We start from the raw sequence: 26,743 nt of genomic DNA, 5'->3' as shown, positions 1-26,743 counted from the left end.
ATCTTCTATGTCAGTATTACATTTTTTTAAAGGTAGCAACGCTAGAAAACCACCATTTGGTATTACAAAAAACAAGAATTATTTATAGATTGAAAATGTTTTTATTGTTTTCCAAGTCAATATTTATTTTAAAATACAGCAAATTTGTCAGACTTAAAAACATCTAAAAAAAAAAAAAAAGTTGTGACTTTCTCCCACAACATCAACAGGCATGCCCATAGTTCCCCCAATAAAGTGCAATTAATATGTGCGGAAGCCAGAACAAATTGGTTCACTGGCAAGCGGCTGCATATGGGTAGAATAATACAATACATATGCAATGTAAAAAAAAAATATGACAATTTATCTGCCAGACGTATACCATAGTTACATAGTTAAATTGGGTTGAAAAAAGACAAAGTCCATCAAGTTAAACCCCTCCAAATAAAAACCTAGCATAAATACACCTACCCCTTCATACCTCCTTCATACCTTCACATAAATTATATAGTACCCCCTCTTGTAAATAATATAGGGCATAAAGTACCCCCTCTTGTAAAATATAAGCAAATTATAAGTTACCGAGGAGTTTCATGACCATATAAAAACATGAGGCCGAAAGCCGAATGTGGAACTCTGAGGTAACTTCTAATATCCTCATATTTTGCAACAGGGGGTACTTTGTTTATTATAATACACAAGTTTTAGGTTCAGTGAGTCATGTGACAGAAATGACATCAGAACTCACGGTTTATAACTGATGACGTCAGAACTCACGGTTTATAAGGCTATAATTTACAAGATATTCATGGCTTTTGTGTATTTTATTTGATATAGATATATATATATATATATATATATATATATATATATATATATATATATATATATATATATATATATATATATATATATATATATATATAAAACCAAAAAATAAAACCGCACTCCAAGGCCTTGAAATAGTGAAAAAAGTAGAAAATTTTATTTCAACGTTTCGGCACACCAACTCGGACCAACTTCAGGAAGTGAAAAACATACAACACAAGTACCAGATTTATCCATGTAAGGATGGCGCCTAAATTGTGGATATGACGTCATCAGTAAGTGCCCACAGTGATACATAGAATGTATACTTTAAAAACTACTGACAATTAGTGACATGTAAGTGCATACATTGTTTACTGGTGAGAGTATAGTGACCAGTGAATACTATCAAAAACAATCTCCAGAGCAACACCTCATTGTGTTCTTTATATACAGCACTGTACATTTAAACTACTTACCCCAGTCAGAGGGGGCAGATCCCTTTGGAGTTTCGCCCTGTTAGAGCCGCCAACATGTAAGGCACAATAACCGGTCTGTACTGCGCATCTCCCTTCCGGCAATCTCCTTATCCGCAGCTGTTCCCCGCTGTTTCGCTTGTTGCCATAGTAACCAATAGGTTCGCGGCTGTCCCTGCTTCATTCTGTCACCTAAGGCTGTGTGTGACTGCCTTAGGTCCCTGCTTCATTCTGACACCTCGGGCTGTGTGTGACACCTAGGTCTCAGTGTCCTCTAGTTATCACCCTTTTCCAGCATGTGTGCCTTTCCCGGTAGATTTCTCCAGAGTTAGTCACGCCCACTTGCTGTTTTCTCATTGGGTGTCATTCATAGTTCTATACCACCCACTGTATACAGCACCCGTTCCTGGGTCTCAGAGCCCTTCAGCTTTCACAATTTCCATGCGTATGTGCCCACACCGGTAGATTCCTCTGGTGTTGGTCACATCCACTTTGGTATGTCAGGCTCTCTTGTTGTTGGTCATTGCTGATCAATCAGTCCGATAAGCATGGTAAAAGCTTATGCTGGAGACATGACAATATTTGCCAAAGTGCATAACCTTGCATTTATCAACATTCAACCTCATTTTCCAGTTTGCTGCCCAGTTTTCCAAATTAGTCAAATCGCTCTGCAAAGTGGCAGCATCCTGCATGGAAATTGCCCTTAAGATAACCTGCCAACCAACTAGCAAGGCAGTTCTCTGGCAGGCAAACTCCAATATATTCAAGTGGCATAGATCTTAAAAACCTGCAGTATTGCAAAATGACATGCCCCATATCAAATACCATTTTCGACAATTAGGGTTACAACCACAGAAGTAAACCGCTTATTGTTATAATGAGAAAACCATAAGCCATTAAAGAATTTAACGTTATATACCGCTTCTAAAAGCGTTTTTAAAAAAAAATATATGCATCATACAATTGCACACATATACAGTATATCGAATAGCTGTGGCATTAAGTTAGTTCTTGGTTGCTGTGATACAGCAAGTGTATTATACCTGCCTGCAGTTTGACTGCTGCATTTTCCATCTCAATTTTATCTTGTCCAATAGCTTTCTTGCATGATTTATTGGCCTCCTTGTACCTGATAAATGTTTTAGCTGTTCCAGCTAACTTGAATGCCTTAAAGACACGTCTTTTTATTACCCACTTCAACACCAACACTTCTATTGAAGCACAAAGGTTTTGTTTTGTGACATACCTTATATAGTGAATAAAGTACCCAGGAAAATGCATGTTAGTTCAGGGGTTAAGGGCCCTGGATAAAGGATATTGCAGTTAAGAAACTGCATTGTTATTCTTCTTTAGGGTATCCAGGGCTGGAATGGAGGGAAGGATCTGGGCGGACCTTCCATTCCACTCCAGACTGACCTGGGTGTGGTGTTAGCCACCTACCAATAAATTAATCAGGTGTCTAATTTCAGTGTGTGTGTGAGGGGCCTGCTGTGAGCTCAAACTGAGAGTGACACGGAGATACCATTACAGATTTGCCTGTTTAAACTACAAGCCTGGAGCCATTGCTTTGCACATCAGATACTGAGCTGAATCAGTAAGTGCTGGACTATGATATATTTTATTTGCTTTATTTCAACTTGCTGAAACATTCTGTTTATGCTGTCTGTGTGAACGGCTTCAAATAAAGCAGCCCAGGCTGAATTGGACTGAATTAAGGCTCTGGGTGTTGATTCTGTGCTACAAAAGTGCCGTGGTCATGATTCCTGCTACCTGAAATCTCACAATTGGTGGAGTTTGCATTGGCACAAAAACAGTTAACCAACAGCTCACACTAAGGGCCCAAGGTGTTCCGGTAGTATCCCAGCATAATATGAGTGGTACTATCAGAGCCAGTCATTTTCTACAAAAATTGACACCGCAAGATGATGTGGAAGCGTTCTTACACACATTTGAACATACAGCTGCGAGAGAAGCTTGTCCAAGGAGCAGTGGGCGGGGCTGTTGGCTCCATTCCTTTGGAGAACCCCAAAAGGCATATTTTGATCTACCAGCCGAGGATGCCGAGGCAGAGCCGGACTGGGAGTAAGAAGCAGCCCTGCAAAAAAATCAAAGCAGCCCACACATAAATGCATGCTCGTGTCAGTGGCGTAACTACTTGCCAGCGGGCCCTGGTACAGGATGGGCACCCGGGGCCCCTGTCAGACCCTACCCCCCAGCCTCCCACAATAACTGTTATCATGGCTTCGGTGGGCCCCAAGGGGGTGCGGGCCCGGATACGATCGCACACCCCTGGTAGTTACGCCACGGTCTTGTGTTGAACTTATACACACATATTTTATATATGTATATATATATAGTTATCCTTATCATTTACAGTAGGGGGTACATTATCCCTTATAATATATGAGTGATACTCTGAGTTCCATGTATAACTCAGCCTGCAGCCTTGTGCCTTTATATGGTCACAGAACCCCTCAGCGACTTCTAATATCCTTATCATTTACAGTAGGGGGTACATTATCTCTTATAATACATGAGTGATACTCTGAGTTCCCTGTATAACTCAGCCTGCAGCCTTGTGCCTTTATATGGTCACAGAACCCCCCAGCGACTTCTAATACCCTTATCATTTACAGTAGGGGGTACCTTATCCCTTATAATACATGAGTGATACTCAGAGTTCACTGTATAACTCAGCCTGCAGCCTTGTGCCTTTATATGGTACACTGTAGTGCAAATCCTCAGCCTTCTAAACCTGTGTGTGGTGAGGTGTTTAAAATCCCCACCCACAAATTCAAATTTTCTGCAGCCCTGTCCCTCTCTCTCTCTGCTCTAACTTTACATTACACATTGATAGCAGTGAGGAAGGAGGAGACTGCGTGAGCATCATACCAGCGAGTGGGGGAGGATGACAGGTTTATGTGAAGCACGTCACCAGTCAGGGATACATTTAAAGATAAGATAATTAGGTGGCCCTGCAGTGTACGCTGGTGTCAGTGGTTAAAGGAAAAGAAAAGGCTAAAAAAAAAAAAAATCTAATTATTGCCCATAAAATGTACTGTAGAAGCTGGTGGGGATATATTGTAGATGAACGATATATATCCCCATTCTTTAGGTTTTAAAATTACCTCTTTAAAAGACACCATGGGGTTAACCAGCCAGAGGTGGGCTGGACATCCAAGGGGTGTTTAATGAAGGTGAGCAGCAGGTGAAAGGGGGTGGAAACTCACTGCTGTGTTAAACAGAAAAGTTTGGTTTTCATGTGTGGCTACTGACTGTGGAGTTGGAGAAAGTTATTTTCTAAAAGACTAGGGAGTTCACTCCCGGCAGACTGGACACTGCAAGTTTTCTTGGCAAGTACACGGCTCTTTTGTTGGGAATTATTTTGTTGCTGAACTGAAGCTGTTTTGATTTTTATGCCACTGCTTGTCTGTGAGAGATTTATTTAAACTGAAGAAAATAAAGTAAATGTTTCCCTTAACGTGGAGTGGCCTGCATGTTTGGTGAAAAAACCCCGCTGTGATCCCCCAAACATCACAACTGGTGCTCGGATGCGGGCAGGCACTACCGAAGGGTAAAGACATTTTTTTTTTCTCTGACTGACATTTAAAGAGCCAGTAACCCATTTTGCTAAGATGGAGGAACTGTTGCAGCAACTGGCTCGAGCTACAGTTCAGCTACAGCAGAGCATGGTCGTGCAGCAGCAGGCTACAGATGCTCAGCAAAAGAGTCTGGAGGCCCAGCTATCGGCCATGGTGTCTCAACAGCACTCCACATATGCTCAGTTGCTTGCTTTGCTAGAGTCTGTAACTTTACAAGCCACCGCCTTACATGATGCTACAATTGCCCAAGCCAGGGCATTGACTGAGGCTGTACAGCAGTGTGCTCCAGGATGGGAGACCGTTGCCGTGGCTTAGGGGAACCAGGTAACCACCCGGGCAACTAATTTTCTCCAAAAGTTGAGTCCCACGGATGATGTGGAGGCCTTTCTTACCACGTTTGAGAGGAATGCAGAGCGAGAAGGGTGGCCCGAGATAAATGGGCTGGCCTAATAGCTCCATTTCTGTCTGGCGATCCACAGAAGGCGTATTATGATCTTAACCCAGATGACGCCATGAATTATGATCGGCTAAAGGCAGAGATCCTGGCCCGCCTAGGGGTAACCACTGCAGTCAGAGCCCAAAGGGTACACGGGTGGAAATATCAAACCAACCTACCACCTAGGTCACAGATGCACGACCTTATCCATTTGGCCACAAAGTGGCTGCAACCCGAGGATCTGAATGAACCCCAGATTGTGGAGCGAGTTGTGACTAGGGATGTCGCGGACTGTTCGCCGGCGAACTTGTTCGCGCGAACATCGGCTGTTCGCGTCCGCCGCAAGTTCGCGAACGTCGCGCGACGTTCGCCATTTTGGGTTCGCCTTACCTGGCGCTTTTTTTTGACCTCTCACCCCAGACCAGCAGATACATGCCAGCCAATCAGGAAGCTCTCCCTCCTGGACCACCCCCACACCCCCTGGACCACTCCCCTTCCATATATAAACTGAAGCCCTGCAGCGTTTTTTCATTCTGCCTGTGTGTGCTTGCAAGAGCTAGTGTAGGGAGAGAGCTGTTACTGATTTCACTGATTTCTTTGAGGGACAGTTGATAGTAAGTTTGCTGGCTAGTAATCTACTTGATACTGCTCTGTATTGGAGGGACAGAAGTCTGCAGGGATTTGAGGGACATTTTAGGGTAGCTTTGCTGGCTAGTAATCTACCTTCTACTGCAGTGCTCTGTATGTAGCTGCCTGCTGTGGGCACTGATCTCTTCTGATCTCATCTGCTGACTGCTGTAATAACCCAATAGTCCTTGTAAGGACTGCTTTTATTTTATTTTTTGTTGTTTTACTTTGCTACTTTAACAGCCAAGTGCTATTAGTCTAGCAGTGTTGGGGAGTGGGACTGGTGTGCTACTGTGCTGCTCCTAGTAGTTCAGCAGCACCAACCCGAGAAATTTTTTTAATATACATATAATTTTTTTTTTATTTTACTTATCTTACTGTTCTTTAAGGTGTCCAGTGCTGTTTGCTGTTCTTCATAGTAGTGCACCAATAGTAGTGCACTTGCAGGCATTATTTGCCCAGTGGCCATCTAGCTGTGTGAGCTTGTTCACATTCTGTCTAAATATCAATAATAATACCGTCTCCAGAAACACCACCTGAGTGACGTTTTTCAAGCAGCAATAATATATTCCGTATCCACCACTGCTGTAGTGTATACGTTGACCTTGCAGGCATTATTTGCCCAGTGTGTTCTTCATTTTCAAACCACTGCCACTTAGCTGTGTGAGCTTTTTCACATTCTGTCTAAATATCAATAATAATACCGTCTCCAGAAACACCACCTGAGTGACGTTTTTCAAGCAGCAATAATATATTCCGTATCCACCACTGCTGTAGTGTATACGTTGACCTTGCAGGCATTATTTGCCCAGTGTGTTCTTCATTTTCAAACCACTGCCACTTAGCTGTGTGAGCTTGTTCACATTCTGTCTAAATATCAATAATAATACCGTCTCCAGAAACACCACCTGAGTGACGTTTTTCAAGCAGCAATAATATATTCCGTATCCACCACTGCTGTAGTGTATACGTTGACCTTGCAGGCATTATTTGCCCAGTGTGTTCTTCATTTTCAAACCACTGCCACTTAGCTGTGTGAGCTTTTTCACATTCTGTCTAAATATCAATAATAATACCGTCTCCAGAAACACCACCTGAGTGACGTTTTTCAAGCAGCAATAATATATTCCGTATCCACCACTGCTGTAGTGTATACGTTGACCTTGCAGGCATTATTTGCCCAGTGTGTTCTTCATTTTCAAACCACTGCCACTTAGCTGTGTGAGCTTTTTCACATTCTGTCTAAATATCAATAATAATACCGTCTCCAGAAACACCACCTGAGTGACGTTTTTCAAGCAGCAATAATATATTCCGTATCCACCACTGCTGTAGTGTATACGTTGACCTTGCAGGCATTATTTGCCCAGTGTGTTCTTCATTTTCAAACCACTGCCACTTAGCTGTGTGAGCTTGTTCACATTCTGTCTAAATATCAATAATAATACCGTCTCCAGAAACACCACCTGAGTGACGTTTTTCAAGCAGCAATAATATATTCCGTATCCACCACTGCTGTAGTGTATACGTTGACCTTGCAGGCATTATTTGCCCAGTGTGTTCTTCATTTTCAAACCACTGCCACTTAGCTGTGTGAGCTTTTTCACATTCTGTCTAAATATCAATAATAATACCGTCTCCAGAAACACCACCTGAGTGACGTTTTTCAAGCAGCAATAATATATTCCGTATCCACCACTGCTGTAGTGTATACGTTGACCTTGCAGGCATTATTTGCCCAGTGTGTTCTTCATTTTCAAACCACTGCCACTTAGCTGTGTGAGCTTTTTCACATTCTGTCTAAATATCAATAATAATACCGTCTCCAGAAACACCACCTGAGTGACGTTTTTCAAGCAGCAATAATATATTCCGTATCCACCACTGCTGTAGTGTATACGTTGACCTTGCAGGCATTATTTGCCCAGTGTGTTCTTCATTTTCAAACCACTGCCACTTAGCTGTGTGAGCTTTTTCACATTCTGTCTAAATATCAATAATAATACCGTCTCCAGAAACACCACCTGAGTGACGTTTTTCAAGCAGCAATAATATATTCCGTATCCACCACTGCTGTAGTGTATACGTTGACCTTGCAGGCATTATTTGCCCAGTGTGTTCTTCATTTTCAAACCACTGCCACTTAGCTGTGTGAGCTTTTTCACATTCTGTCTAAATATCAATAATAATACCGTCTCCAGAAACACCACCTGAGTGACGTTTTTCAAGCAGCAATAATATATTCCGTATCCACCACTGCTGTAGTGTATACGTTGACCTTGTAGGCATTATTTGCCCAGTGTGTTCTTCATTTTCAAACCACTGCCACTTAGCTGTGTGAGCTTGTTCACATTCTGTCTAAATATCAATAATAATACCGTCTCCAGAACACCACCTGAGTTGTTGTTGTTTTTGTTTTAAAAATAATGCCAGGCAAAGGCAGGCCGCCACGCAGAGGCACTAGGGGCCGTGCTGCTATGCTATCCTGTGGCCCTAGGAAATTGCCCAGTTTTAAAAAGGCAATGACCCTGAACTCCCAAAATGCTGAAGAGGTAGTTGACTGGCTTACACAGCACACCCCATCCTCTACCGTTTCTAACTTTACCACAACATCCTCATCCTCCACTGCTATGGCCACCCCACGTAACACTTCCTCCACCACCGGCGCCCCTTCTTCACTGGAGTCAGAGGAGTTATTTTCACATGAGTTTCTTGAACTGAGTGATGCGCAACCATTATTGGCAGAAGAAGATGAAGGAGATGAGGACGTTACACCAGATTTAATTCTGGCAGAGAACACAACAGAGATGGACATAATGAGTGATGACGAGGAGGTCCCCGCTGCTGCTTCCTTCTGTGAGCTGTTAGAAGAAATTGATGCATCTGAGGAGAATGATGATGAGATTGATGTTTTGTGGGTGCCCAGTAGAAGAGAGCAAGAGGAGGATAGTTCAGATGGAGAGACGGAGAGTCAGAGAGGCAGGAGGAGAATAAGACTTAGAAGAAGCAGGGAGGACAGCTCGCAGGGAACAGTAGGGCAACAACATGTATCGGCACCTGTGGTCAGCCGGCCAACGCACCCGCCATTGCCGCCAACGCCGCCAACTTCTACTGTTACCGCCAGATTGCCAGCTTCAAAAAGGTCAGCAGTGTGGGATTTTTTTAATGTGTGTGCCTCTGACAAAAGCGTTGTAATTTGCAATGAGTGCAGTCAGAAACTGAGTCTTGGGAAGCCCAACAGCCACATAGGTACAACTTCTATGCGAAGGCACATGAACGGCAAGCACAAAGCACTTTGGGAGCAACACCTCAAAGGCAACAGGCAAACTAAAAGCCACCCTCCTTCTGGTCCAGCATCTTACTGCTCTACCTCTGCTGTCCTTGACCCGTCTGAACCACCCTCCACTCCGCCTTCCACCTTGACCACCAGTTCCCATTCCCAGTCATCTGCCCCCAGCCAAGTTTCTGTGAGGGCCATGTTTGAGCGTAAGAAGCCAATGTCTGCGAGTCACCCCCTTGCCCGGCGTCTGACAGCTGGCTTGTCTGCACTCTTAGCCTTTTACCATACCAGCTGGTGGACTCTGAGGCCTTCCGCAAATTTGTAGCAATTGGGACACCGCAGTGGAAGGTACCCAGCCGCAATTTTTTTTCAAAAAAGGGAATACCACACCTGTACCACCATGTGCAGAGCCAAGTCACCGCATCTCTGTCACTTAGTGTTGGGCCAAAGGTCCATATGACTACTGACGCATGGTCCTCCAAGCATGGTCAGGGCAGGTATGTCACCTACACTGCCCACTGGGTGAACTTGGTCATGGCTGGGAAGCAGGAAATGTGTGGCTCAACAACGACAGTGGAGTTGGTGTCACCGCCACGGATTGCACGCGGTTCTGCCACCACCTCTACTCCTCCTTCGCTCTCTACCTCGTCTTCTTCCTCTTCTTCGTCCTCTGCTGCTGGGTCCTCCTCCTCCACACCTGTGCACCCCCAGCTCCCCCTAGGCTATTCGACGTGCCAGGTACGCCGTTGTCATGCTGTCTTGGGGATGACGTGCCTGGAAAGCAAAAACCATACCGGATCTGTACTCCTGTCATCTCTGCAGTCACAGGCCGATCGGTGGCTGACCCCACACCAACTGAAGATCGGAAAAGTGGTGTGTGACAATGGAAGCAATCTGTTGGCAGCACTGAGACTGGGCAATTTAACACATGTGCCCTGCATGGCACATGTTCTGAATTTAATAGTCCAACGTTTTGTCTCAAAGTACCCAGGATTCCAGGACGTTCTCAGGCAGTCCAGGAAGGTGTCGGCCCATTTCAGACGTTCCTATACAGCCATGGCACGCCTTGCTGACATTCAGCAGCGGTACAACATGCCAGTCAGGCGTTTGATTTGCGACAGCCAGACTCGCTGGAATTCAACGCTCCTCATGTTGGAACGTCTGCTGCAACAACAAAGAGCCGTCAACGAATACCTGTTTGAACTGGGTGGTAGGACTGGATCTGCAGAGCTGGGGATTTTTTTCCCCCGTTACTGGGTGCTTATGCGCGATGCCTGCAGGCTCATGCGCCCTTTTGAAGAGGTTACAAATATGGTCAGTCGCACCGAAGGCACCATCAGCGACCTAATACCCTTTGCTTTCTTCCTGGAGCGTGCCGTGCGACGAGTGACAGATGAGGCTGTAGACCAGCGTGACGAGGAGCAGGAAGCGCACGATTTCTGGTCGGAATCACCAGAACGAACCCAGGCACCTGCTGCAACGCAGGGAGAGGTGTCAGAAGTAGAGTCAGAGGAGGAAGGTGGCTTTGTGGAGGAGGAGGACCAACAGGAGCAGGCTTCCCAGGGGGCTAGTGGTGACCTTTTGGGGACCCCTGGTCTTGTACGTGGCTGGGGGGAGGAGACCGTGGATGATGCAGTCCTTGATAACGAGGAAGCAGAGATGGATACCTCTGCATCCAACCTTGTGAGAATGGGGTCTTTCATGCTGTCATGCCTGTTGAAGGACCCCCGTATCAAGAGGCTTAAGGAGAAGGACCTGTACTGGGTCGCGACTCTACTAGACCCTCGGTACAAGCATAAAGTGGCAGAAATGTTACCAACATACCACAAGTCTGAAAGGATGCTGCATTTACAAACCAGCCTGCAAAACATGTTGTACAATGCTTTTAAGGGTGATGTCACTTCAGGAACTCATCAACATTCCAGGGGCAGAGGTGCCAGTAATCCTGCCACGAGTGCACCTGCAAGGACAAAGCACTTTGGCCACTCTGTAACGTCAGACATGCAAATGTTTTTTTGTCCAAGGCAGCGGCAGAACCCTTCTGGATCCACCCTCAAAGAACGCCTCGACCGGCAGGTAGCGGACTACCTGGCATTAACTGCAGATATCGACACTCTGAGGAGCGATGAACCCCTGGACTACTGGGTGCGCAGGCTTGATCTGTGGCCAGAGCTGTCACAATTTGCCATGAACCTCTTGTCTTGCCCCGCCTCAAGTGTCCTCTCAGAAAGGACCTTCAGTGCAGCAGGAGGGATTGTAACTGAGAAGAGAACTCGCCTAGGTCACAAAAGTGTGGATTACCTGACCTTTATTAAAATGAATGAGGGGTGGATCTCGGAGGGTTACTGCACGCCGGAAGACTTGTTCTGAGTTTCTGATTCTGACTCCCCATGCAGCTGTCCTTCTCTGCACGCCTCATGACTCCACATACAGCTGTCCTTTAGCGTCCTCCTCCCTCCACCACCGTTACAAACTAGGGTGCAAACCCTACTGGTTTAATTTGAATCCAGGTAAATCCTGAGTTTTTCTGGCCTCTGTGCTTCAGTGGCTGCGACCAAAAAAAACAGAATATTTTCAGCATTTATATGGCATATTTTTTCTGGCCTCTGTGCTTCAGTGGCTGTGACAAAAAAATGAATATTTTCAGCATTTATATGGCATATTGTTTCGGCCTCTGTGCTTCAGTGGCTGCGACAAAAATAAATGAATATTTTCAGCATTTATATGGCATATTGTTTCGGCCTCTGTGCTTCAGTGGCTGCGACAAAAATAAATGAATATTTTCAGCATTTATATGGCACATTTTTTCTGGCCTCTGTGCTTCAGTGGCTGCGACCAAAAAAAACAGAATATTTTCAGCATTTATATGGCATATTTTTTCTGGCCTCTGTGCTTCAGTGGCTGTGACAAAAAAATGAATATTTTCAGCATTCATATGGCATATTGTTTCGGCCTCTGTGCTTCAGTGGCTGCGACAAAAATAAATGAATATTTTCAGCATTTATATGGCATATTTTTTCTGGCCTCTGTGCTTCAGTGGCTGCGACCAAAAAAAACAGAATATTTTCAGCATTTATATGGCATATTTTTTCTGGCCTCTGTGCTTCAGTGGCTGTGACAAAAAAATGAATATTTTCAGCATTTATATGGCATATTTTTTCTGGCCTCTGTGCTTCAGTGGCTGCGACCAAAAAAAACAGAATATTTTCAGCATTTATATGGCATATTTTTTCTGGCCTCTGTGCTTCAGTGGCTGCGACCAAAAAAACCAGAATATTTTCAGCATTTATATGGCATATTTTTTCTGGCCTCTGTGCTTCAGTGGCTGCGACCAAAAAAATGGAATATTTTCAGCATTTTTTATGGCATATTTTTCCTGGCCTCTGTGCTGCAGTGGCTGCGACAAAAAAAAATTAATATTGTTTGCATTTATATGGCATATTTTTTCTGGCCTCTGTGCTGCAGTGGCTGCGACAAAAAAAAATTAATATTGTTTGCATTTATATGGCATATTTTTTCTGGCCTCTGTGCTGCAGTGGCTGCGACAAAAAAAAATTAATATTGTTTGCATTTATATGGCATATTTTTTCTGGCCTCTGTGCTGCAGTGGCTGCGACAAAAAAAAATTAATATTGTTTGCATTTATATGGCATATTTTTTCTGGCCTCTGTGCTGCAGTGGCTGCCACAAAAAAAAAATAATATTTTCAGCATTTATATGGCATATTGTTTCTGGACTTCTGGTTCAGTGGCTACATGCCTAATTTTTCAGGGTTCTGCAACAGTGGCAAAATCGCATCTTTTATGGTCACCGCAGGTGATCAATAAAGTAGACCAAAACTGGGCCCACACTGCAGAATCAGTGTTTTTTGGTTCACTTCACTGTACATTGAATTACCTCTGCCTGACCGTGCACGTGCGCACAAGCACGGTGACTGCTAAACACACCACTACAGAAATATTGCCACCAACAGGACGAACATCCTGGAGGTGAGAAGCAACTAGTAATTAAAAACTATTATTTGCTCACTTGACGGTATCATTCATTAAAGCTCTTTGGGTCTTTTTGCGTTGCAGTAAGCACCGCGTTTCGTCTTTGCGTGTGAACAGGCTGTAACCTTTACACGACTTGATTGGCATGTAGACGCCGGACGTTTTAAAGCATTTTATTACACAGGTTTAGAAATGTAGTGTGATTTCTGCCCTTTACAGCACAAAACGCAGCGCTGTGTCAACAATGGATTTTTTAGAAACATTTTTGCCCTTGATCCCCCTCTGGCATGGCACTGTCCAGGTCGTTGCACCCTTTAAACAACTTTAAAATCATTTTTCTGGCCAGAAATGTCTTTTCTAGCTTTTAAAATTCGCCTTCCCATTGAAGTCTATGGGGTTCACGACGTTCGCGAACCGTTCGCATTTTTGACGCAAGTTCGCGAATATGTTCGCGAACTTTTTTTCCGACGTTCGCTACATCCCTAGTTGTGACAGATCGGTACCTCCGGTCCCTCCCTGTTGACCTACAGCGTTGGGTGAGTCATGGGGACCCCAAAACAGTTGATTAGCTGGTCGAGATGGTTGAGAGGTACACGGCTACTGAGGAACTACTTGCTCCCACCCGTCCGCGACCGTTCGCCATTTCACGTCCGGAGAAATCTACATCGGCTAGGAAAAGTTCCCTGCAGAGTCCTAGGCTTAGTGTGAAAGAAAGTGGAGAAGTGCCATCACCGGCCCAACAGATACCTCTTCACCCTGGAAAGGGGGGAACGTGCAGTGTTAGAAGTGCCAAGCCTGGGGGCACACTAGAGCACAGTGCCCGTGGAAAGACGAGACCATGGAGTGTGGGGCTCTCACCCAGCTTTCTTGTTATGCACAGAAAGTTTACACTGCATGCCCTGACTTGTTTGAGGGGCAATTTGAGTGTGATGTTTACATCAATCAGGTTCCTGTCAAGGCTCTCCTAGATTCGGGGAGTATGGTAACCCTGGTACTAGACAGTGTTATTGGAGAATTCGAACCAGCAGCCAAATCACTCTGGGTAATTTGTATCCATGGGGATATCCGGTCCTACCCGCTAGTCCCAGTGACCATCACTATTGCCGGTGAATCCATTGTGCATGAAGTTGGAGTGGTGAGTAAACTGTTGCACCCCGCTATTTTGGGACGTGACTTTCCAAAGTTCTGGAACTTGTGGGAAAGTGTGGGGAAGGAAACCACTGACTTGAGGGTGGGATTGGGTCCCCAAAACCCAAGGGATGTGATAATTGATATACCCAGTGATATTGAAAATGATGTGATGTATGATTTTCAAAATGATGATGTGTCACTGCCCCAAACTCAGGAGAAAAGTAATAAGGCAATGGAGGATCCCAGTCAGAAGACCGAGCTGTCCTCTGAGGGGGGGGATTTCTCTCCATTACAGGTAATGCTAGGGGAGGATGATGAGAATGATTCATCAAATCCCGTATCTCCTGATCTGGATGTGTCAAGGGGAGCCTTTAGCATGGCCCAGATGCAGGATCCCACCTTAGTTAATGCTAGAGAACAGGTGGTGGTGATAAATGGTGTTCCCCAAGAACCAGGTGCAGATAACCGATGGCCGCACTTTGCTGTAAATAGTGATCTGCTTTATAGAGTCACCAAGGTCCGTGAGGAGGTTGTTGAACAACTGTTAGTTCCCCGGCCATACAGACGAATGGTACTTGACCTCCCGCATAATGATGCCCTGGGTGGACACTTGGGGGCAGAGAAGACCGAAGCAAGAATCACAGACCGGTTTTACTGGCCAGGTTTAAAGTCCGAAGTAAAAACCTACTGTGCGTCCTGTCCCACCTGCCAGTTAACAGCCCCGGCTTCTCATTTTCGTAGCCCCTTGGTGCCCTTACCCATTATCGAAGTACCATTTGAACGTATAGCCATGGACTTGGTAGGTCCCCTGGTAAAATCTGCCCGAGGGCATCAGTATATCTTGGTAATCCTTGATTACGCCACCCGATACCCGGAAGCTATTCCCTTAAGGAATGCCACATCTAAAGCCATTGCCCGTGAGCTGTTCCTAATGTTTTCAAGGACAGGTTTCCCAAAGGAGATACTCACTGACCAGGGTACCCCATTCATGTCAAAGGTTATGGCCGGTGTGTGTAAAGCATTTACATACATCTGTCTACCATCCTCAGACAGATGGCTTGGTTGAACGTTTTAATAAGACCTTAAAAACAATGCTTAAGCGGGTGGTGCAAAAAGATGGTAAGGATTGGGATTGTTTATTACCTGCTCTTTTATTCGCAATTCGAGAGGTGCCTCAGGCGTCCACAGGTTTCTCCCCCTTTGAGTTGGTGTACGGGCGCAGGCCCCGGGGACTACTTGATATTGTAAAGGAGGCTTGGGAGAGTGAAGCTACTCCCCACAAAAGTGTTTTGGAATATGTCTCTCAAATGAGGGAAAGAATTGCAGGAGTGATGCCCCTGGTTAAGGAACACATGCAAAGTGCCCAAGAGGCTCAGCGCCGGGTATACAACCGGTCCGCTAAAGTGAGGCAATTCCAGGTGGGAGATAGAGTAGCAGTGTTGATTCCCACTGTAGAGAGCAAATTCTTGGCCAGGTGGCAGGGCCCATTTGAAATTGTAGAAAAAGTGGGTGAGGTGAACTATAAGGTTCACCAACCTGGTAAGAGAAAGCCCTACCAAATCTATGACATAAATTTGTTAAAGCCTTGGAGGGATAGAGAACCAGTTTCAGCACTGGCTAGTGGGAAACTTGAGTCTCAGGTTGGTGCTGGCAGTGTCCGCGTGGCAACAGCATTGTCAAAAGCTCAGACCCAGCAAGTCAGGGAGTTTCTGCAGAGAAACAAAGATATTTTTTCTGATTTGCCTGGGATCACTAATGTCATAGAGCATGACGTAATTACAGAGCCAGGAGTAAAGGTTTGTATAAAGCCTTACCGTATTCCAGAGGCTCGCCGGAAGGCTGTCTCCGAGGAGGTAAAAAAAATGTTGGAATTAGGAGTTATTGAAGAGTCACAGAGTGAATGGTCGAGTCCTATTGTGTTGGTACCAAAGCCCAACGGTACTTTGCGATTCTGCAATGATTTCCGAAAACTCAACGAAATTTCCAAATTTGATGCCTATCCCATGCCCCGGGTAGACGAACTTAAAGAGAGGTTGGGTCCTGCCCGGTATATCACCACTTTGGACCTCACGAAAGGGTATTGGCAAATACCCCTATCTCAGGCAGCAAGGGAGAAAACTGCATTTTCCACTCCAGATGGCCATTTTCAATATAGAAGAATGCCCTTTGGTTTACAAACAGCCCCCGCTACGTTTCAATGGGCAATGGACAAGCTTTTGAGGTCCCATCACAGGTACACCTCCGTTTACCTGGATGACATTGTCATCTTTAGTAGGGACTGGGAGTCCCATTTGCCTAAAGTCCAGGCAGTTCTTGACTCCTTGAGAGAGGGAGGATTCACAGTGAACCCAGAAAAGTGTGCGCTAAGTATGGAAGAGGCAAGGTACCTTGGGTATATTGTTGGAAGAGGGCTAGTAAAACCCCAGTTAAATAAAATAGATGCAGTCCAGAACTGGCCCCGCCCTAAAACAAAAAAACAGGTACGAGTCTTCCTGGGAATAGTTGGGTACTACCGTAGGTTTGTCCCCGATTTTGCCACTATAGCTGCTCCATTAACAGACCTGACCAAAGGTCGTAAGTCAATTATGATTGAGTGGAACACTGATGCTGAAAAGGCCTTTCTGGAGCTCAAGTCGGCACTTTGTAATCACCCAATTTTGGTGGCTCCAGATTTCTCCAAGGAGTTTATTGTCCAGACCGATGCTTCAGATGTAGGTTTGGGAGCTGTATTATCACAGGTCATTAATGGGGAAGAGCATCCCGTGGTGTTCCTCAGTAGAAAGTTGACTACAGCAGAGAAAAACTATGCAATAGTTGAGCGAGAATGCCTGGCCATCAAGTGGGCCTTGGACTCGCTCCGTTATTAACTTTTAGGTAGAAGGTTCAGGCTGGTTTCTGATCATGCCCCACTCACATGGATGAAGCAGAAAAAAGGGGCAAATGCCAGAGTAACACGGTGGTTCCTGGCACTCCAGGAGTTCAAGTTTAGGGTAGAGCACAGACCCGGAAAACAGCACCTGAATGCTGATGCTCTTTCCCGAGTCCATTGTTTGGGCTCTTCTGGTGCCTCCACCTCCCCTGGGTTGAGGCAGGGGGGGGGGATATGTAGAAGCTGGGGGGGATATATTGTAGATGACCGATATATATCCCCATTCTTTAGGTTTTAAAATTACCTCTTTAAAAGACACCATGGGGTTAACCAGCCAGAGGTGGGCTGGACATCCAAGGGGTGTTTAATGAAGGTGAGCAGCAGGTGAAAGGGGTTGGAAACTCACTGCTGTGTTAAACAGAAAAGTTTGGTTTTCATGTGTGGCTACTGACTGTGGAGTTGGAGAAAGTTCTTTTCTAAAAGACTAGGGAGTTCACTCCCGGCAGACTGGACACTGCAAGTTTTCTTGGCAAGTACACGGCTCTTTTGTTGGGACTTATTTTGTTGCTGAACTGAAGCTGTTTTGATTTTTATGCCACTGCTTGTCTGTGAGAGATTTATTTAAACTGAAGAAAATAAAGTAAATGTTTCCCTTAACGTGGAGTGGCCTGCATGTTTGGTGAAAAAACCCCGCTGTGATCCCCGAAACATCACAGTACATATATTTAGCATTAGTCTTCCTGAAATTTGTGAGTTATTATTTCTGCCAAGTGTACCTCTGCTGCAGAGGTCTTCTATTCAGGGCACACGCATGCGCACTTCTTTTCTGTGGAGCCCTGTGCATGCGCACAACTGCTTCAGCTTTCCACAGTGTAGGGAGGATGTTCGGGTCATGTGACAAACTTCGTCGCTGACCTCTCTGCTCCTGCCTGCTGTAGCGCATGCTGTTCCGTTGCTATGGAGACGCCACAGGGGAAGGTAAGCTTTGAAGCTTGCTCGCATTATTAGCAGTGGAGGAGCTAGTGAAGGAACAGTTCACAAATTTCTCAGCAGCGTTCGGGTCTGTCTGACTGAGGTCTGTATTAATAAAGCATTTATTTTACAGAAAGAAATGCTTGTTTTCTTACTTGTACGTGCACTTGGTTTATTACATCCCAGGCTCTTAAGGAGGTTCATGTGCTGAATCAATGAGGCGCTGGGGGGAAGTGACGCTGCAAGTTTAAAATGACGGCGGCAAAGTGTATTTGGAAACAGTGTGCGAAAACAATAATTATATAACACTTTTAAATGCAGCGTTTCAGAAGGGGGGATAATGGTGAAGTGTTTGAGCAAGTTTCCTTATTTAATTCCCTGCAGGCAAGTGCAGCAAGCACCGGTTCTAATTATGCAGGGATTATGCGGTCCACTTGAAAGCAGGGTAGAGCGCCCCCTCGGGCATTTGCCCGAACTGACAGATTATCAGTCCGGGCCTGTGCCGAAGACTATGAGAAGTTGAAGCTGGAAATTGTTACACGGCTGGGGGTTACCACGTCTGTACGGGCCCAGCGGGTACAGAGTTGGATTTACATTGCTGACAAGTCGCCCCGGTCTCAAATGCAAATATACCTGGCAAAAAAATGACTGCAGACGGACACCCTGACTAGTCCCCAAATCATGTGAAGAGTTGTCATGGATTGTTTCCTGAGGTCCCTCCCGGTGCAAGTGCAAAATTGGGTAAGTCATGCAGACCCCAGGTCAGCTGACCACCTAGTGGAAATGGTGGAGAGGTACCTGGCAGCTCAGGATTTGGCTGACCAGCAACATTCACCCATTAAACTGAGATCTGCCATGGCACTTGGTAGGAACATTCCAAGAGAGAGGGTCGGTACTGGGGTCAAAGATTGGCAGGCCAAGTCAGGAGGGCCTTTGCCTAATAAAAGACTTGGTCAAGAGGGAATTAAGTGCTTTCGCTACCATAAAATGTGACATATGGTTGCAGATTGTGCTCTTATAGATGAACCAATGCAGTGTGATTTTTCTAAAACATACAGGTCCTTGGATGAGAGGCCTAGTAAAGAATATTAAAGCACACTTGGAACCTCTAGTGGCCAAACAGAGGTACAAATATAACTTTTGAAAAATAATCCCAGAACCGTGCTTAGAGATAAAAAGTATACGTTTATTTCACATATTAAAAATCAAAAGTTACCCCATTATGGCGCCTAATGCATTTCATGCTTACCTAGCACTTAGTCATAGGCAATCTCTAACAAATTAGCTTCTTATATTCCTTAAATACCTGCTCTCGAGAGCCTTCCCCACAATAAAACCAATCACAGTTCAACACACATGTTGCATCTAACAATTGGTCAAAGCCAGGTTATTGGCTCAGTTTGTCAGTTGTTTAACATCACATGGTTTGTATATTATATAATCCATATTACAGGGTATTGTAGAAAACAGTGTGTTATACAAAGTCATAAAAAAGACTTAAAATCTTATGTATAGCAAGTTACATCAAAGGTATAATTTAATCCAAGTGGCAACCTGGTTTGTAAATGGAATATCCAGTATACTTCTCTTTTACGGAATTTTGTCAGAAAATCTCCTCCTCTAGTACCTCTAGAACACATTAACCAAATAAAAAATATTAAGCTGAGTAACAAAACCAATGTCACTAGACATTTTGCAGAGTGTAATGAGAGTAATCGAAAATTTTTGTCCATACAAGGGATAGAACAGATTAGAATAGGTACTAGAGGAGGAGATTTTCTGACAAAATTGCGTAAAAGAGAAGTATACTGGATATTTACAAACCAGGTTGCCATTTGGATTAAATTATACCTTTGATTAACTTTGATAAAGTCGGGTCTAATACCTCCGGTAATTTGTCAAGGGAAAAAGCTTGCTGTAGTCTGCATACATGGAGACATTAGGGAGTATCCCATAGCAACTATTCAGGTTGACACCTCATTTGACACCTCATTTGGGTCTGTGGCCTGTTCAGCAGGAATAGTTCCGCAACTCTTACATGATTTTATAATTGGGAGAGATTTTCCTTATTTCTGGGAACTATGGGAAAACCAAACTCAGCATAAATCCCAGTCTGTAGATAGTGAGGTTTAATCCTCAGAGAACATTATTATCCAGGACCCCCTTGTTTTTCCCTTTTCTGTGTTAACTGGAGATCAGGAGCGTGACTCTGAGGACAATTCTGCTCCTATGCAGGATAACCTGAGCCCCACAGACACAGAGGGACCTCTAGGACTACCTAACCTGGAGGTTCATAAAGGAAATTTTGGTACTGAGCAGTTAAAAGATTCCACACTGGCCAAGACTAGAGAGAATGTAAAAATGGTGGATGGAAAGCCTACAGAACCTGAGATGAGGCTGTCTTATCCTTATATGGCTATGAATGGAGGGTTGTTATACCAGATGTACAAAAAAGGGGAGGAGGTTATTGAACAGTCGGTAGTTCCTCAACCCTATAGGAGGATGGTAATGGACCTGGCACATGGGCATGTCATGGGTGGTCACTTGGGGGTGGAAAAAACTCCTTTTGGCCAGGAGTATACAAGAATATTAGAGATTATTGTGCTTCCTGTCCTGAATGCCAAATTTCTTCACCCATGCCCCACTTTTGTAGTCTCCCGGTGCCCTTACCCATTATTGAAACTCCATTTGAAAGAATTGCTATGGATCTGGTGGGTCCTTTAGTAAAATCTGCTTGGGGACATCAACATATCCTAGTGATTATGGATTATGCTACCCGCTATCCTGAAGCAGTTCCATTGTGCAACATGTGCTAAAACGATTGTGAAAGAGTTAGTTCAGGTATTTAACCGGGTAGGTATTCCCAAGGAGATCCTGACAGACCAGGAGACGCCATTCATGTCTAGAGTAACTAAGGAGTTATGTAAATTGTTCTAAATCTCATACCTCAGGACCTCAGTATATCATCCACAGACAGATGGGCTTGTGGAACGGTTTAATAAAACCCTTAAAGGCATGTTGAAGAAGGTAATAGATAAGGATGGGAGAAACTGGGATCAACTCTTGCCTTATCTGATGTTTGCGATTAGGGAGGTTCCCCATTCCCCAGTCATCTACAGGATACTCGCCTTTTCACTTACTTTAAGGGAGACATCCCAGAGGGCTTTTAGATATAGCCAAAGAGACATGGGAGGGAGAAGTGACACCTTATAAAAGTGTGATTGAACACATCTCCCAAATGCAGGGTCGAATTGCAGCAGTAATGCCAATTGTTAAAGAACACCTGGTGCATGCTCAGGCCATGCAGCAACAGGTATATAATCTGGGTTCTCGTGTACTTACTTTTGCCCCTGGTTATAGGGTCATGGTGTTAGTCCTCACGGCAAAAAGCAAATTCCTTGCAAAGTGGCAAGGCCCTTTTGAAGTAATGGAAAAAAGTGGGGAAGTGAATTATAAAATTCATCAGCCAGGAAAAAGGAAGCCTGTGCAAATCTACCATGTTAATTTGTTGAAACCATGGAAAGACAGAGAGTCCCTAGCTGCTGAATCTGCTAAACATTCAGTAAACAACCCTTAATTCCAGAAGTGAAGATTGCAGAGACCCTTCCGATGTTCAGAAACAAGGGGTAAAGGAATTTCTCATGAGAATTTTTTTCAGAACTTCCAGGTCATAGCTCTATTGTTGAACATGACATTGTCACTAACCCTGGGGATCATGTAAAGCTAAAACCCTATAGAATACCAGAAGCTAGGCGAAAGGTAGTAGCAGAAGAACTAAAAAAAAAAAAAGCTAGATCTGGGTGTTATTGAAGAGTCTTGTAGTGATTGGTCTTCTCCTATTGTACTGGTTCCAAAACCCGATGGAAGTTGGAGGTTCTGCAAAGATTTTCGGAAGCTCAATGCAATATCCAAATTTGATACATACCCTATGCCACGTGTGGATGAGCTTATTGGCAGGCTAGGTACTGCCCATTACCTTACAACCCTAGATCTGACAAAAGGATATTGGCAGATCCCTCTTTCCCAAACTGCTAAAGAGAAAACAGCTTTTGTAACACCAGAGGGAGCATTCCACTATAGAATGATGCCTTTTGGATTACAAAATGCTCCTGCGACATTTCAAAGGGCAATGGACAAAATTTTAAAACCCCATAGACAGTGGGCGGCTGCAAACCTAGATGATGTACATCATTGGTAGGGGGGTTATAAAACCCCAAGTTAATAAAACTGAGGCCATTCAAGCCTGGACACGCCCTCTAAATAAAAAGCAGGTCCGAGCTTTTTTGGGGCTTACAGGCTACTATCCCAAACTTTGCTACCCTTGCAGCGCCTTTAATAGATTTGACAAAAGGGAAAGAATCTGTAATGGTAAAGTGGACACCGGAGACAGAGAAGTCTTTCAGGCTTTAAAGGATGCATTATGTTCCAAGCCAGTATTGTAATAACCAGACTTCTCTAAAACTTTTATTGTGCAAACAGATACATCCGATGTAGGTCTAGGGGCAATTTTGTCTCCGGTTCATAATGGAGAGGAACATTCGGTAGTCTACATTAGCCGAAAATTAAATGACCACAAGAGGAAGTACGCAGTAGTTGAAAAAGAGTGTCTGGCCATAAAATGGGCACTGGAGGCACTAAGGTATTACCTCTTAGGAAGGGAATTTGAGTTAGTGACAGACCATGTACTGCTGAGATGGATGTGTGATAAGAAGGAGACTAATAGGAGAGTTACCTGCTGGTTCCTGGCTATGCAAGAGTTTAAGTTTACGGTAACACATAGGCCAGGAGTTCAGATGAGCAATGTTGATGGCCTCTCCAGAATCCATTCCCTCTTTGGTGCATCTATCCCAACAGTGGGGATGGTACAAGAAAGTAATATGCATAGTAAGGAGAAGTGCTTGATGGAATATATGTTTCTCCCAGATTTTTGTCTGAAAAATGTTGGTCATTAGCATAAGGTGACTTTAACGTATGGGACTTCATCAGTGTCTCGTCCTCTTGTAGATCACTATACTAGTGATCTGGGGGGGATATGTGATATGGTAAAAGGAAAATGCATGTTAGTTCAGGGGTTAAGGGCCCTGGATGAAGGATATTGCAGTTAAGAAACTGTATTGTTCTTCTTCTTTAGGGTATCCAGGTAGGGTTGCCACCCGGCCGGTAAAACACATGCCAAGGCCGGGGCCGGTATTACAAATTTACCAGTAATGTAGCTGTCGGTAAATTTTTTAATACACCTAACAAAAGCCCGTGGCCTGCCCCCAAACTCACTTTTTTTGCCGGCTTCTTGTCTATCGCAGTGTTGAGGCTCCGCCCCCTTGATGTCACGATCGTCCCCAGCCAATCACATGCCGTGGCTCCGCCCCTTTTGGTGTCACAGCCCACCCCTTTGAAGTAGCGACCCGCCCCTTTGTTTCCGCCCCCCTCCACCGGCCGGTGGAACTTATATTAAAAGGTGGCAACCCTATATCCAGGGCTGGAATGGAGGGAAGGATCTGGGCGGGCCTTCCATTCCACTCCAGACTGACCTGGGTGTGGTGTTAGCCACCTACCCATAAATGAATCAGGTGTCTAATTTCAGTGTGTGTGAGGGGCTGAGGAGCCTGCTGTGAGCTCAAGATGAGAGTGACACAGAGATACCATTACAGATTTGCCTGTTAAAACTACAAGCCTGGAGCCATTGCTTTGCACACCAGACTGAGGAAACTGAGCTAAATCAGTAAGTGCTGGACTATGATATGTTTTATTTGCTTTATTTCAACTTGCTGAAACCTTCTGTTCATGCTGTCTGTGTGAACAGCTTCAAATAAAGCAGCCCAGGCTGAATTGGACTGAATTAAGGCTCTGTGTGTTGATTCTGTGCTACAAAAGTGCCGTGGTCATGATTCCTGCTACCTGAAATCTCACGTATATTTATTAAGTAGAATTTTCCAATTTTTCCTCTGTGTTTAACCCCATGAAATGCCCAGTTATTATGTTACATAAATGCCCTTATACTGTCAAAGTTTGCAAGTCTAAAATTAAGTGTTTTAGTTACTCCCTTATAAAGTTGCCTCTGTAACATAATCTCAGAGGAGACCATGTTATGATCACTATTACCTAAATGCTCACCCATTAAATGAGAGCCATTCCTAGTAGGTTCTAGCTGAACTAGCTGAAATTAAAAAGTTGTCAAGAATAGAGAATTTAATTTTAGGAGGAATATACACTATACCAATGGGAGTGTCAAGAGGTGCAGAAGCTAAATGTAGAACTAAAGAGGCAATATTCATGGTTGGAGGAATAACTGGGTAATTTTCCTCATTTGGCGATCCTTAGGAATAAACCTTCTTTCTGTTCTTGGAGCCTGGACAATAGTTGATAGTTAAATCTTTATAAGAAGAGTGCCCAGGAAGCCTATTGTGAATTCCATCTATTGAAAGCCTGAATATATTATACAAAATTTTTTATGTTTCTTCATTCTACTAGCAATAGTTTGACAGCCAGTAACTTCCGGTTCCCAGTATCACAATTCTGCTCAGAAGAGAAAATCTTCTTAGAAAAATAGGCGCATGTATGTAACTTCCATCAGAGGCTTGTCTCCTAGACAGAATAGCTCCTGCTTCAAGAGCAGTTTCTTTGAAGTCAACGCTTCTGACTGAGCTGGAGCTATCGAATCTCAGAGACAAGTTGCAGATGGGAAACTGCACCCGTGTGTCTATTTTTCGAAGAAATTCTCTCCTGCTGAGCAAAATTATGACATCGGGAATCATGAGCTTCTGGCAGTTAAACTCGCACCCGAGGAGTGGCAATACTTCCTGGAAGGAGCCTCTCATTCTGTCACCATTTACACTGATCACAAATATTTGAAATTCATCCAGACTCTCAAGAGACTGAATCCTCGTCAAGCTTGGTGGGCACACTTCTTCACCTGATTCAACTTTGTCCTTACATACCGCTCTGGCTCCAGGAATCAGAAGGCAGATGCCCTGTCCCGAAGCATTGTTCTTGAGGGTCGCATCAGTGAAGATCAAGAACCAATTGTTCCAACTACAGAATTCATTGCTTCCCTATTCCTGGCCAGATTCTATCTGTCCAGTCCTCTGCTCCTGCTGATACCCCCAAAGGTATGGTAAATGTACCACCCGAGTTCCGCATTCCCATCCTTCAGCAAAGCCATTGTTCCAAGCAAGCAAGACATCTGGGTACCCAAAAGGCCCTTGAGCTTGTCAGTTGTCTCCTTTTGGTTGCCAACCCTTTGGAAGGATGTGAAAGACTTTGTGGCGGCCTGTGTGTTTGTGTCTCTTCTAAGTCCAGTCATTCTCTATAGTTATTGACTGCTTCAGCAAGATGGCACACTTTATCCCTCTTTCAAAAACTTCCCTCTGCCATTGAACTCTCTCAGTTGTTCATTCAATATATCTTCCGTCTTCATGGCTTCCCAGCAGAGATTGTATCAGACAGAGGTTCCCAGTTTGTGTCCAAGTTCTGCCACTCTTTGTGTAAAGACCTGGGTATCACTCTCTAGTTCTCCTTTGCCTATCACCCTCAGTCCAATGGAGCAGCTGAAAGAGTAAACAAAGCGGTGGAACAGTTCCTGAGAAGTCCTGTATCCCTCTGTCAGGACGATTGGGCCGATCTACTCTCTTGGGCAGAATTCTCTCTTAACAATGCCTGTCATGCTTCCACTGGGACTTTGCCCTTCTTGACTGTGTACGGACAACATCCACAAGCTTTCCCTCAGGACTTCCTCTTGTCTGATGTTCTAGCAGCCCATGATCATGCAGCCCACATGTCAGCCATTTGGTCAGCTACCAAAGCAAACTTGGAGAAAAGTTCCTTGTCCCACAAGAATTATGCTGATCAAAGATGGAAATCTTCTCCTTAAAATAAAATTGGGGACAAATTTAAAGTGTGGCTTTCAACGAGGAACATTCGTCTTAAGATTCCTTCCCCCAAGTTGGGTGCAAAATTTGTTGGTCCATATTCCATTGTGGAGGTTGTTAATCTCGTGGCTGTCAGACTTCAGCTTCCCCCTGAGATGCGAATCCCTAAAGTATTTCACATATCCCTGGTGAAACCAGCAATCCTAAATCACTTCTCTACGGAACCTCCTCCTGCTTCTGTCTCTATGGATGGCCAATAAGAATACGAGGTAGAGAAGATTTTAGACTCAAGAATCTCTAGAGGGTCTCTACAATTCCTGATTCAATGGAAGGGTTTTGGTCCCGAGGAGTGCTTTTGGATAAAACAGGCAGATGTCCATGCTCCTCAACAGGTAAGGGAATTCCAAAGAAACCATGAGGTGGTGGTCTAGTGGCCCCCCTGGGAGAGTGGGTACTGTCAGGAGTGCTGTTGGCACTCCCGTCACTGGCGGAATACTTTCCAAGATGGCGGCGCCCATGATCCATGTGGAACGACGTCAGCGTATAGATGCTGGCGTGATAACGTCATTCGCCTGGCACAAACTTTTGAAAATAAAAGGGCTTTCAGGTCATGGGTTCCATGCCCACTTATAGAATTTCCTGTGTGTTTCCTAGATGCTTCTAAAATAACTTTTCCAGTTTAGTGTAGAGAGAATTTTCCCTCAATT

At 44.5% G+C, this 26,743-nt stretch overlaps 1 protein-coding gene across 1 annotated transcript in view; it reads left to right on the top strand.

Annotated features, from left to right (window-relative positions):
* gpat3.L (glycerol-3-phosphate acyltransferase 3 L homeolog) overlaps positions 1-26,743 on the top strand; it is a 253,658-nt gene that overhangs the window by 76,664 nt on the left and 150,251 nt on the right.

This window comes from Xenopus laevis, chromosome 1L (assembly GCF_017654675.1).
Source record: "Xenopus laevis strain J_2021 chromosome 1L, Xenopus_laevis_v10.1, whole genome shotgun sequence".
Classification (NCBI taxonomy): Eukaryota; Metazoa; Chordata; class Amphibia; order Anura; family Pipidae; genus Xenopus; species Xenopus laevis.
Note: the sequence above shows the minus strand (reverse complement) of the source record. Positions and strands in the feature narration are given on the sequence as shown.